Below are 11,302 nucleotides of genomic sequence, written 5' to 3'. Positions count from 1 at the left end.
CTTTTCTTCTTTCTCTCTCTCTCTTTTTCTCTCTCTTTCTCTCTCCTTTTTCTATAACCCCCACACCTCATCCCTTTAGATATAAAACCATTGACCAATTCTGGGACTAGGAGTGGATCTAGCCGCCCCTAGGCTCTTCACTGAGAAGGAGTCTAGAAAGCAAGGGGGTCCACTCTGAACCTCCTGACTCAACCGGAGGGATCTCCTTATTGTCTTCCCTGAACTGATATATATGTGGTTAGCACATGTTACACGGTTTACTGAGGTAGTTTCATGCCAATTCCTCTTGTGAGAAACCTCGCCACCTACTGTTACACCTCCCAAGTTCAGGCTGCTTCTGCCATAAATAAAATGTTTAACTGATCGTTTGGTATCATTTCACCTTAATTTAGCCCAAGGGAATTCTGAACTCACCACAATCCCTCCATGGTCTGTCCAGCCCAGGTTGTGACAAAGGTAAATCAAGCCAGTTTGCAGAAGTGAAAGCCATCCAGCTGGCTTTAGATATTGTTGAATGAAAAAAAATGGCCAGTGCTCTATCTCTATACTGACTCATGGATGGTGGCAAATGCCCTGTGGGGGTGGTTACAGCAATGGAAGCAGAGCAACTGGCAGCGCAGAGGTAAACCCATCTGGGCTGCCACGCTGTGGCAAGATATTGCGTCCCGGCTAGAGAATCTGGTTGTAAAAGTACATCATGTAGATGCTCACGTACCCAAGGGTCGGGCCACTGAAGAACATCAAAATAACCAGCAGGTGGATCAGGCTGCCAAGATTGAAGTGGCTCAGGTGGACCTGGACTGGCAACATAAGGGTGAGCTATTTATGGCTTGGTGGGCCCATGACACATCAGGACATCTAGGAAGGGATGCAACATACATCTAGGAAGGGAAGGGCAAGTCTAAACCAGAGCAAAAAGGGTTAGTCTACAGAGGCTGCTGTACTGGGTCTGGCTGAGATGGAGTTAATTCTCCCTATAGCATCCCTCGTAGTGTTGTGCTTTGTACTTGTAGCTAGAAAGATGTTGATAACACACCAGTGTTTTGGCTACTGCTGAGCAGTGCTCCCACAGCATGGAGGCTGTCTCTCCAACATTCCCCCTCAACCCCAATGGGCAGTAGGCTGGGGGTAGGCAAGATCTTGGGAGGGGACATAACCAGGACAGCTGACTCCAACTGACCAAAGGCATATTCCATACCAAATGACATCATGCTCAGCAAGAAAACTAGGGGCAAAGTTGGCAGGGGCGGCACTGCTCGGGGACTGGCTGGGCATCAGTCAGTCGGTGGTGAGCAATTGTTTTCATTTGCATCACTTGCCTTTCTTGGGTCATTATTATTTTATTTTATTTCAATTATTAAACTGTTTTTATCTCAACCCATGAGTTTTCTCACTTTTACCCTTCAGATTCTCTTCCACCATCCTGCAGGGGGGGGAGTGTGTTACGGATGCACGACTAACCAAATCCAACAGGTGTTAAAACTCAGATATATTCTTCAGCAAAAGTTAGTTAGAAGTCCGGTAACATTTTATAAAACCACAGGCTCAATGATGTAAAGAGAATTAATGCTACATGGCCGACTTAAGAATCCCCAAGATTTAAAGTGATGGCTCAAAACGCGTGTATCACTCACCTAAAAGCTGAGGGCTCTCTCCCTCGAGGAGTTACCTTGGGCGGTACCCCAGCCCAAGGGGGAGTCCCCAACTGCAGACCCGCTGCTCCGAGGAGGACTGCCAACGTGTCCTCCAGCGGGACCCCGTTTATACCCCTGTTGAATCTGACCTGTGGTCATTTAATTCTATTGGCTAGGAGGGTCAAATTGGTGTACCTAGAGCATCTCAACTGGCCAGTTCAAATCTCACCCTGCAGCCTCCAGGGTTTCCTTCCCCTTCTCCAATCCTGGAGAAGTTTCGTTTCCTGCTGGCAGGATGGGGGTGGGGGTGGGATGTACTGCCACAGAGTGAGCGAGTGGCTGTGTAGTGCTTAGTGTCACGACCTGGCAGAAAGCACCTGGGGAGACCCGAGGCTGACTGCTAGGGTTTTGGAGTCAAGGATACCGAGGATCCGAGGCTTGCTATACTCCAATTGAAAAAGAGATATTGGCAGCATATGAAGGAGTTCGAGCTGCCTCAGAAGTGGTTGGTACTGAAACACAGCTCCTCTTAGCACCCCGACTGCCAGTGCTGGGCTGGATGTTCAAAGGGAGGGTCTCCTCTACACATCACGCGACTGACGCCATGTGGAGTAACTGGATTGCACTGATCACACAACAGGCTTGCATAGGAAACCCCAGTCGCCCAGGAATTGTGGAAGTGATCACAGACTGGCCAGAAGGCAAAGATTTTGGAATGTTGCCAGAGGAGGAGGTGACACGGGCTGAAGAGGCCCCACTGTATAATGAACTGCCAGAAAATGAGAGGCAATATGCCCTGTTCACTGATGGGTCCTGTCGCATTGTGGGAAAGCATCGGAGGTGGAAGGCTGCTGTATGGAGTCCTACACGACAAGTCACAGAAACTGCTGAAGGAGAAGGTGAATCGAGTCAGATTGCAGAGGTGAAAGCCATCCAGCTAGCGTTAGACATTGCTGAAAGAGAGAAGTGGCCAGTGCTCTATCTCTATACTGACTCATGGATGGTGGCAAATGCCCTGTGGGGGTGGTTACAGCAATGGAAGCAGAGCAACTGGCAGCGCAGAGGTAAACCCATTTGGGCTGCTGCACTGTGGCAAGATATTGTGTCTCGGCTAGAGAACCTGGTTGTAAAAGTACGTCATGCAGATGTTCATGTACCCAAGAGTCGGGCAACTGAAGAACATCAAAATAACCAGCAGGTGGATCAGGCTGCCAAGATTGAAGTGTCTCAGGTGGACCTGGACTGGCAACATAGGGGTGAGCTATTTATGGCTTGGTGGGCCCATGATACTTCAGGCCATCAGGGAAGAGATGCAACATATAGATGGGCTCGTGATCGAGGGGTGGACTTGACCATGGACACTATCACACAGGTTATCCATGAATGTGAAACATGTGCTGCAATTAAGCAAGCCAAGCGGTTAAAGCCCCTGTGGTATGGAGGGCGATGGCTGAAATATAAATTTGGGGAAGCCTGGCAGATTGACTATATCACACTCCCACAAACTCGCCAAGGCAAGCGCTATGTGCTTACAATGGTGGAAGCAACCACCGGATGGCTGGAAACATATTCTGTACCCCATGCCACCGCCTGGAACACTATCCTGGGCCTTGAAAAGCAGGTCTTGTGGCAACATGGCACCCCAGAAAGAATTGAGTCAGACAACGGGACTCATTTCTGAAACAACCTCATAGACACCTGGGCCAAAGAGCATGGCATTGAGTGGGTGTATCATATCCCCTATCATGCACCAGCCTCTGGGAAAACTGAGCGATACAATGGACTGTTAAAGACTATATTGAGAGCAATGGGGGGGCGGAACTTTCAAACATTGGGATACACATTTAGCAAAAGCCACCTGGTTAGTCAACAACAGAGGATCTGCCAATCGGGGTGGCCCTGCCCAATCAGAACTTTTACGCACTGTAGAAAGGGATAAGGTCCCTGTAGTGCACATAAAAAATATATTAGGGAAAACAGTCTGGGTTACTCCTGCCTCAGGCAAAGGTAAACCCATTCGTGGGATTGCTTTTGCTCAAGGGCCTGGGTGCACTTGGTGGGTGATGCGAAAAGATGGGGAAGTCCGATGTGTGCCTCAAGGGGATTTGATTTTAGGTGAAAATAGCCAGAATTAAACTGTATGATATTAGTTGCTATATAACCCTGCTACTGTATGTTATCATTACTATAATTGTTATAAGCTACATCCATAATACTATAGTAAGAATCACTTGGATCAAGCAAGAAAGAACTGTGATAAAACTGAGCGAAGCGCAGTAGAGGTGGATCCAGAACTGACTCCAGCATGCAACAATCCAACGGTGCACACCATCGTCCTGCTGCGTCCAATGTCACCTGCTCGTCACACCGCACTGAAGCCCAATTCTGCTCTACCGACTGAGAGGACTTTGTACCATCCCTCCTGCCCAGAAAGACTGCTATGACAGATGGAGCCCAGAGTCGGAAACTAAATGAACTCAATGAACATTTTATGAACATGACCCATAAACTAAAGGAATGATATCTCTGTGTGTGCATACATACATATATATCTCTCTCTCTCTCTCTCTCTCTTTGTTCATATGTCTCAAAGGGATGGAAAAGGTGATGATGATTGATCAGAATGTAACTGAAGGTATGGGAACTGAGCATGACGTCAGTGGTGTAGAATTAGAGGTGGATACTGTCCTGGTTTCAGCTGGGATAGAGTTAACTGTCTTCCTAGTAGCTGGTACGGTGCTATGTTTTGAGTTCAGTATGCGAAGAATGTTGATAACACTGATGTTTTTCAGTTGTTGCTAAGTAGTGTTTCGTCTAAAGTCAAGGATTTCTCAGCTTCTCATGCCCAGCCAGCGAGAAAGCTGGAGGGGCACAAGAAGTTGGCACAGGACAGAGCCGGGGCAGCTGACCCAAAGTGGCCAACGGGGTATTCCATACCATGTGACGTCCCATCTAGTATAGGAACTGGGGGGAGTGGTGGCGGGGGATCGCCGCTCGGGGACTAGCGGGTTGTCGGTCGGCAGGTGGTGAGCAATTGCCCTGCGCATCATTTGTACATTCCAATCCTTTTATTATTGCTGTTGTCATTTTATTAGTGTTATCGTTATCATTATTAGTTTCTTCTTTTCTGTTCTATTAAACCGTTCTTATCTCAACCCAGGAGTTTTACTTCTTTTCCCGATTTTCTCCCCCATCCCACTGGATGGGGGGGGAGTGAGTGAGCGGCTGCGTGGTGCTTAGTTGCTGGCTGGGGTTAAACCACGACACTGCAAACCAGAAGTCCCTTCATCAGGGTCAGAAGTAAGATCAGCCCTTCTACTCTGCCCAATAGAAACTGGAGCAGTAATTTTCCTGTATGGACGCCTTTTGGCTGTTGTGGGCAAAACAGACTCAACTTGAGCAATTTAACTTAATTTAAAACATTTAATTACTGATTTGGGTATTGGGGGGGGGGGAAGACAAACACTTAAGGAAAACACTTTTCCTCCGCCTTTCCCAGGCTGAACTTTAGTCCAGACAGCTCTTGTCCCCCCTTCGTAGTCTCCACTCCCCTTGTTATCAGCGCAGCTTACACTCAGTCCCTTCACAGTGAGGCCACAGGTGGTGCAGGAGGTTGGGGTCAGGACACAGTGGTTTCTTTTTGCCACTCCTTGTTCCTTACTCTTATCTTCTGCTGCTCTTTCCTTCTACTCATTTCCTCTGCTCCAGCATGGGTTCCTCCACAGGCTGCAGTCCCTTCAGGGGTGTACCTGCTCCAGCGTGGAGTTCCCCCTACTGTTCTGGCCTTGTTTCTTTTTTCCCTTGATATTTACCGCCCTTTCTTAAATATGTTTTCATAGAGGCACCACAAACTTCTCTGGCTCAGCTTTGGCCTGTGGTAGGTCCACTGTTAAGATGGCTGGAATCAGCTGTGACCAGCATAGGGTGATGGGTGCACTCCTCCTGTTTGAACTAACTGAACTTTGGTCCAGGCAGATGCTCAACAAGTAGGTCTAACCAAAGTTAATCCTATTGTGTAAGGCTATCGGCGAGAACCCAGCACCAAAACCACAAAAATGGTTTGGCTGGAGACTGGGCTGACAAGTGGCAGAAACTGCATGAACATAGCAGAGAACCTGACTACGAGCCAACCACTTTACGCTATAAATATCTGCAGCCATCAGGCTCCATTGAGTTCTCCCTCCATAGCAGCTGGCCGTGCAGCGGTGATCTCCCCTTGAGTAGGGATGCCTCTCAAGGTTACCCTCAGGTCTGAGAGATCCCTTACCCAGCATCTGATGTCTACAGCGAGGTCAGTGACATTTTTTACACATCAAGCTATGGCTTAATTATTAGACATGTAGTAAGTAGTAGAGCGCTTGACCGCCATTTAATCATCGTTTAATCATTGTTTAATAAAACCTTTTGGTTAACTCCACGACGATGACTCATCTCAATAATTCTTCTGCAACAGTGCCCCAGCCTAATGCATGGACAACCCCAATAAAAAGGAAACCAGGGTTTATATATGTTAAAATACAGTTGCATAGACCAATCAAATTACTCACGTTAAGGGGTGGGCTGATCAGTTACTATTGCTTGCATAATCTGTGTGTACTTGTCCCGTGCAGGTGGGGTGGATGTATGGTCAGTGGTGTGTCCATCTTCATTGTTCTAAACCGATGTCCTGTGCAGGTGTGGGGGGGGTTTATCCTGGCTTCTGGTCGATTGCAGTTTTGGCCATGGTTATATGTCCGATTTCATTGAAGGGTAAATCTTCTATTGTTTTATCATTGGTATGGGGTGTTCTCAGACAGTGAGAGCTGGTTTAGGTCAGGTCTTTAGGTCACATCGACCCTGAGGTAAAAGCTCATAGTCTCAGGTAATGTTCATTCTTCTAAGCAAGTCGTATTGCAGTTAGCGCCTTGCCTTTCACAGCTTTTTACTTTATTCTGCTTCTGCAGCATACTCGGTGTGATAGATGACTACTTAAAGGTATTTCAGAGTTGATTTATAGTCTAGCCATATGAACATTAGAGATGGGTGTGAATCTTGAAGAAGTCAAAAAAATAGTCAGTCTAGTGGAAAACCATTAAACACCTAAGTGCTATGCTAAATTAGTACACTTGCCAGAAATTTAAAGAAAATAGTATATATTATTTGATCTTCCTAATCACAGCAACTAAAATTATGATTAGATATTTTAATGGTTTAATGTCAAAGGGTACACAATTATTCCCAAAGTGGTTGAATCATAATTTCTAGATAAAATGTGTACATGCCAGTTATTTGAGAAGCTTCCAGAAACAGAAGATCAAAACAGGAATACTACAAAAAATTAGAAAGGCAGTAAGGATATAAGGGTAGTGCCATCCACAAAAAAACATAGAGGCCAGAGAAGTATGCTTCTGGATGAAAAATGTTTGTGTATTTGGAATAGATTATTTCAGTTTCTTAGTCTACATTTTTACATCTTAAAAAGAACTCTGAAAATTATTTAGAGATATAATAAAGAGCAATGGGTTGAGTCTAAGTATAGAGTAAAAATGTGAATAGAGTATAATTCATCTCATATCTACACAACCAAAGCGTCACTACTATTTTTATTTTGTGAAGAAAAAGGAAACATGGATATGCTGGAAAATGTCCCATTCCCAAGAAACTTAAAAATACTATCAAATCTGATAAATGAGAAGCAAGCTATTAGATCTTACAGTAACAGCGTTATTGTAGCTATCTGTCGCGGTAGAGACGGACACGACAAGTAATAGATCATGCAAAATGGCTACTTTATTGTTCTAACACACCTTTTTATCCCCTTCTTCAGAGTATGTGTTAGTATATGATTGGTTTAGTTAGTAACTAACAATTCATGATTGGTGAGTTCGTCAGGATGGTTCTTCTTATCATTATCTTGGTTTTGTACCACTCTTCTCGGATCTTTCCAGACTTTCAAGGATACACTACAAGCTGCTCAAGGTCACGCTGTTCTCGAACTGTCAGGCATTCCGCAGACCCGTTGCATCCCCTGACAATTCCCCCTTTTTGTATTTGTGCTAAAAATATCGTCCCGGCTGCCCTCTGCAGGGCCCTTTGCAGAAGGCTGAAAAGACAGGGCAACATCAGGAGCATAGTTACCACAACCAAGATCACTACCCCCACAGCCTTGAGCAGAGATATCAACCATCCAGACAATCCCCAACCCTCGCACATCTTTGTCAGACAATCTAATTCATCGCTTTCTGTCAGCTTCCTGACTCCTTTAATTGTTGAATGCTACTGAAAATGGATTCTGAGTGATTGGATAAATTCATACAACACATCCCTTCAAACTCATCACAACCATGTCCTTGTGCTAAAAGCAAGAAATCAATTGCAGCTCTATTTTGTAGCGTAGCATGTCTGACACTATCAATGTCTAGCAGTAAATCAGATAATATTACACCAGTCTGTATTCAGGGACCCCAGAATTTGTGATTCCTGGGGTGGCAAGGAGGGTGAATGCCCGATCCGTGGAAACCAGGCATTCCCATCCATTGAGTCCATGACCTGCTGCACAGGGGTCTCCATCAATAAGTTCTTAAACTTTGTTGATGTCAGTGAAACCCCCTATTAAACCTGTGAAAAAGGGATTGCTTGGTGTTGCTGTACTGAGGTATAAGCAATCTTGTCCGGTCACGTCAGCCACGGTCATCCAGATGTTTTCTTTGGTTTGCGGTGGTATCCATGACCACGTCCATCCGAGGACTGTGAGGAAGATGAACCATCTGTACATTCTTGTGCCGTCTTGCTCCGTGAACTCAGCCCAGCAATCGGTAGGTGCCAGCTTTGCGTGGACGTCTCCACGGAGGCAACGATGGCCTTGTCGTACACCAGCCCGATGCTCTTCGGAAAATCCCGGTATTTATACATTTGCAGAGGAACGGATTTCAGCACACGTGGCCAGCGGGTGCCAAAATCCGCCTCAGTTGCAACCTATGACGCATGCGCTCGCTGGCCAGGCGCGCTGCACGAGTCATAGCCATCCTGTCTATTGGTTCATGGGCTTTGTGATGCGGTTGCAATGCACAGAGAATCTTGACCTGTTATATTGGCCAAGGTGACCTACACTTAGTTTTTGGTTGAGGTGGTATTCATATTGCTGCACCCTCTGGGATGTTCCAGATGATGATGGTCGTACAAATCGAGCGGGAGTCCATTGTGGGCCTGTATCTGTGGAAACACAAGCATAACCTCGCCCCCAGGTTAATAGCTCACATGGTCCACTCTACTGACCAGTAACTAAATCTTTAACATGTACTTTGATGCCTCTTTGTAAATTCTGTGTTGAAAAAAGAGAAGAGAAATGTTGAAAAAGAGGAGGTAGAGAAGAATTATCCCCATAATGGAGAAAGTTAAGAACATAAACTGCTTTATCTAAACATGCCTGTGGTGGCTCCCCAATCATTCCCCCTTTTTGTTTTTGAAGCAGCTGCTTCAATGTGCCATGTGCACGCAGCTCTACTACTTGTGGAGAACCATTTTGATATACTACTTTGCTGTTCCAGTTGTTGTTCTCATACCATACTACTGCTGCTTTACCTGTTTTTCCAGAACCATCTGTAAAGACAGTGGGGCCTTTCACAGGTTCTGGCTGGCTTAAATTTTTCTGACCAAATGGTATTTCTTGAGCAAATTTCAGTAGCGGGTGTGACGGTAGATGATACGAGATCTGCCCTTGAAAACCCGCCATAGCCGCTTGCAGCTCGTAATTGTTTGCCAGACACCATTCAAAGTACCAATTTTGAACAGGTAAAACAATCGTAGCTGGATCACATCCTGTTAGTTCTACACATCGTTTTCTGGCTTTTATGATTACATCAGCAATAAGTTCAAACAAGCCAGGAGCAGTTTTTCGTGGCCGGAATGACAAAAACATCCATTCTAAAATATGTAATGGGTCATCCCACTCAGAATTCCACTGCACTAAAGCACCAAATGGCACAGTTTTGTCAATTAGTACAAAAATTGCACCAATTGAGACAGATCTATTCGAGAAACAAATTTCTTGTATATACATTGTTCCACCATGTGAATTACATTTAACGCTTCCTTATTTAATAGTCTGGGTTCTGTTGGATCATTGGAATTTTTTAATAATTCCAATAAAGGTTGTAACTGCGAATTGGTCAGTCCAAGATAGGGCCTGATCCAGTTCAAGGATCCCATTAATTTCTGTACATCATTGACTGTCTTAACCGCAAGGATAAGTTTCACAGGTTGGGGCACAACCTGCTTGCTTGTAATTGTCATTCCCAAATATTTCCAGGGTTCTATTTTTTGCACTTTTTCAGGGGCAATAGCTAACCCATATTGTTGTAACGATTTCGTGGCCAAATTTTTCATGTCATTCAACTGCTCCTTGTTGTCTGATGCTAACAGAATGTCATCCATATAAGGATAACAATAACTAGTAGGGAATTTTTCCCTTACAGGTGACAGAGCTTGTGCTACAAACTATTGACAAATGGTTGGTGAATTTTTCATGCCCTGCGGCAGAACTCTCCATTGATATCTTTTTTGCCGGTTCTGCATGATTGATAGAAGGCACAGAAAATGCAAATTTTTCTTTGTCTTGGGAAGCTAATGGTATCATAAAAAAAACAATCCTTAAGGTCCATGACAATGATTTCCCAATCTTGAGGGATCATGGCAGGTGAAGGCATGCCTGGTTGCAGAGCCCCCATCATGGCCATGACAGCATTGACTTGCCGCAGGTCATGCAAAAATTGCCATTTTCCTGATTTCTTTTTTATCACAAACACTGGAGTATACCATGGACTGTGAGATGGTTCAATGTGTCCGGCAGCCAGTTGTTCTGCCACCAATTCTTGCAGGGCCTTTAATTTTTCAATTGGTAGGGGCCACTGATCCACCCACACAGGGTTATTTGTTAACCAAGTTAAAACAAGCGTGGGTTGCCAAACACCCTGCAGCACAGTGGCCCCCGTTAAAAATCCATGGTAATTCTCACCCCCCACTGCGACAAGCAATCCCTCCCCCATAAATTGAGGGGAGCTGCTGTCACATATGGCTTAATGACTGCTTGTTGGCCCTCAGGATTGGTAATCAGAACTGGTGTGGCTGCCGTCTTTGCTCGCGCAGATCCTCCCAGCCCCACTACTCCCATACCAGCCTCCTCTGTTGGCCAGGTGGACGGCCACAGATAATCGGCAATAATAGTCACATCGGCTCCGGTGTCCACGAGCCCTGCAAGCCTTACTGTAGTCGGCGATCGTCCGTGATTCGACAGCGTGCACGTCATATGTGGTCGGGATGATGAAACAGTCTGAGACCAGCAGACCTGAGGGGGTCCCGTAGAGCCGAAGCCTCCATCGCATCGCAGTCGCTGTTCTGCTTTCGAAATAGAACTCGAAAAAAGAATAAGTTGAGCAATGCAAGTACCTTTTGGGATTGTTACTGGTGGGTAGGGGGTTGAAACCATCGTGCAAATTTGACCTGTAAAGTCAGCATCAATAACTCCCACATGCACAATTAGTCCATTTAACGTGCTACTTGATCTTCCCAGTAGCAATGCACTCAGTCCTCGTCCTATAGGACCCCTTGCATTAGGAGGGACCTTAACGATGTCTTTTGTGACTAGAGTGACTGTGTCGGCGGTGGATACATCCAACCCTGCTGAGCCAGCT

This window comes from Haliaeetus albicilla, chromosome W, assembly GCF_947461875.1.
Source record: "Haliaeetus albicilla chromosome W, bHalAlb1.1, whole genome shotgun sequence".
In the NCBI taxonomy this organism is placed as follows: Eukaryota; Metazoa; Chordata; class Aves; order Accipitriformes; family Accipitridae; genus Haliaeetus; species Haliaeetus albicilla.
Note: the sequence above shows the minus strand (reverse complement) of the source record.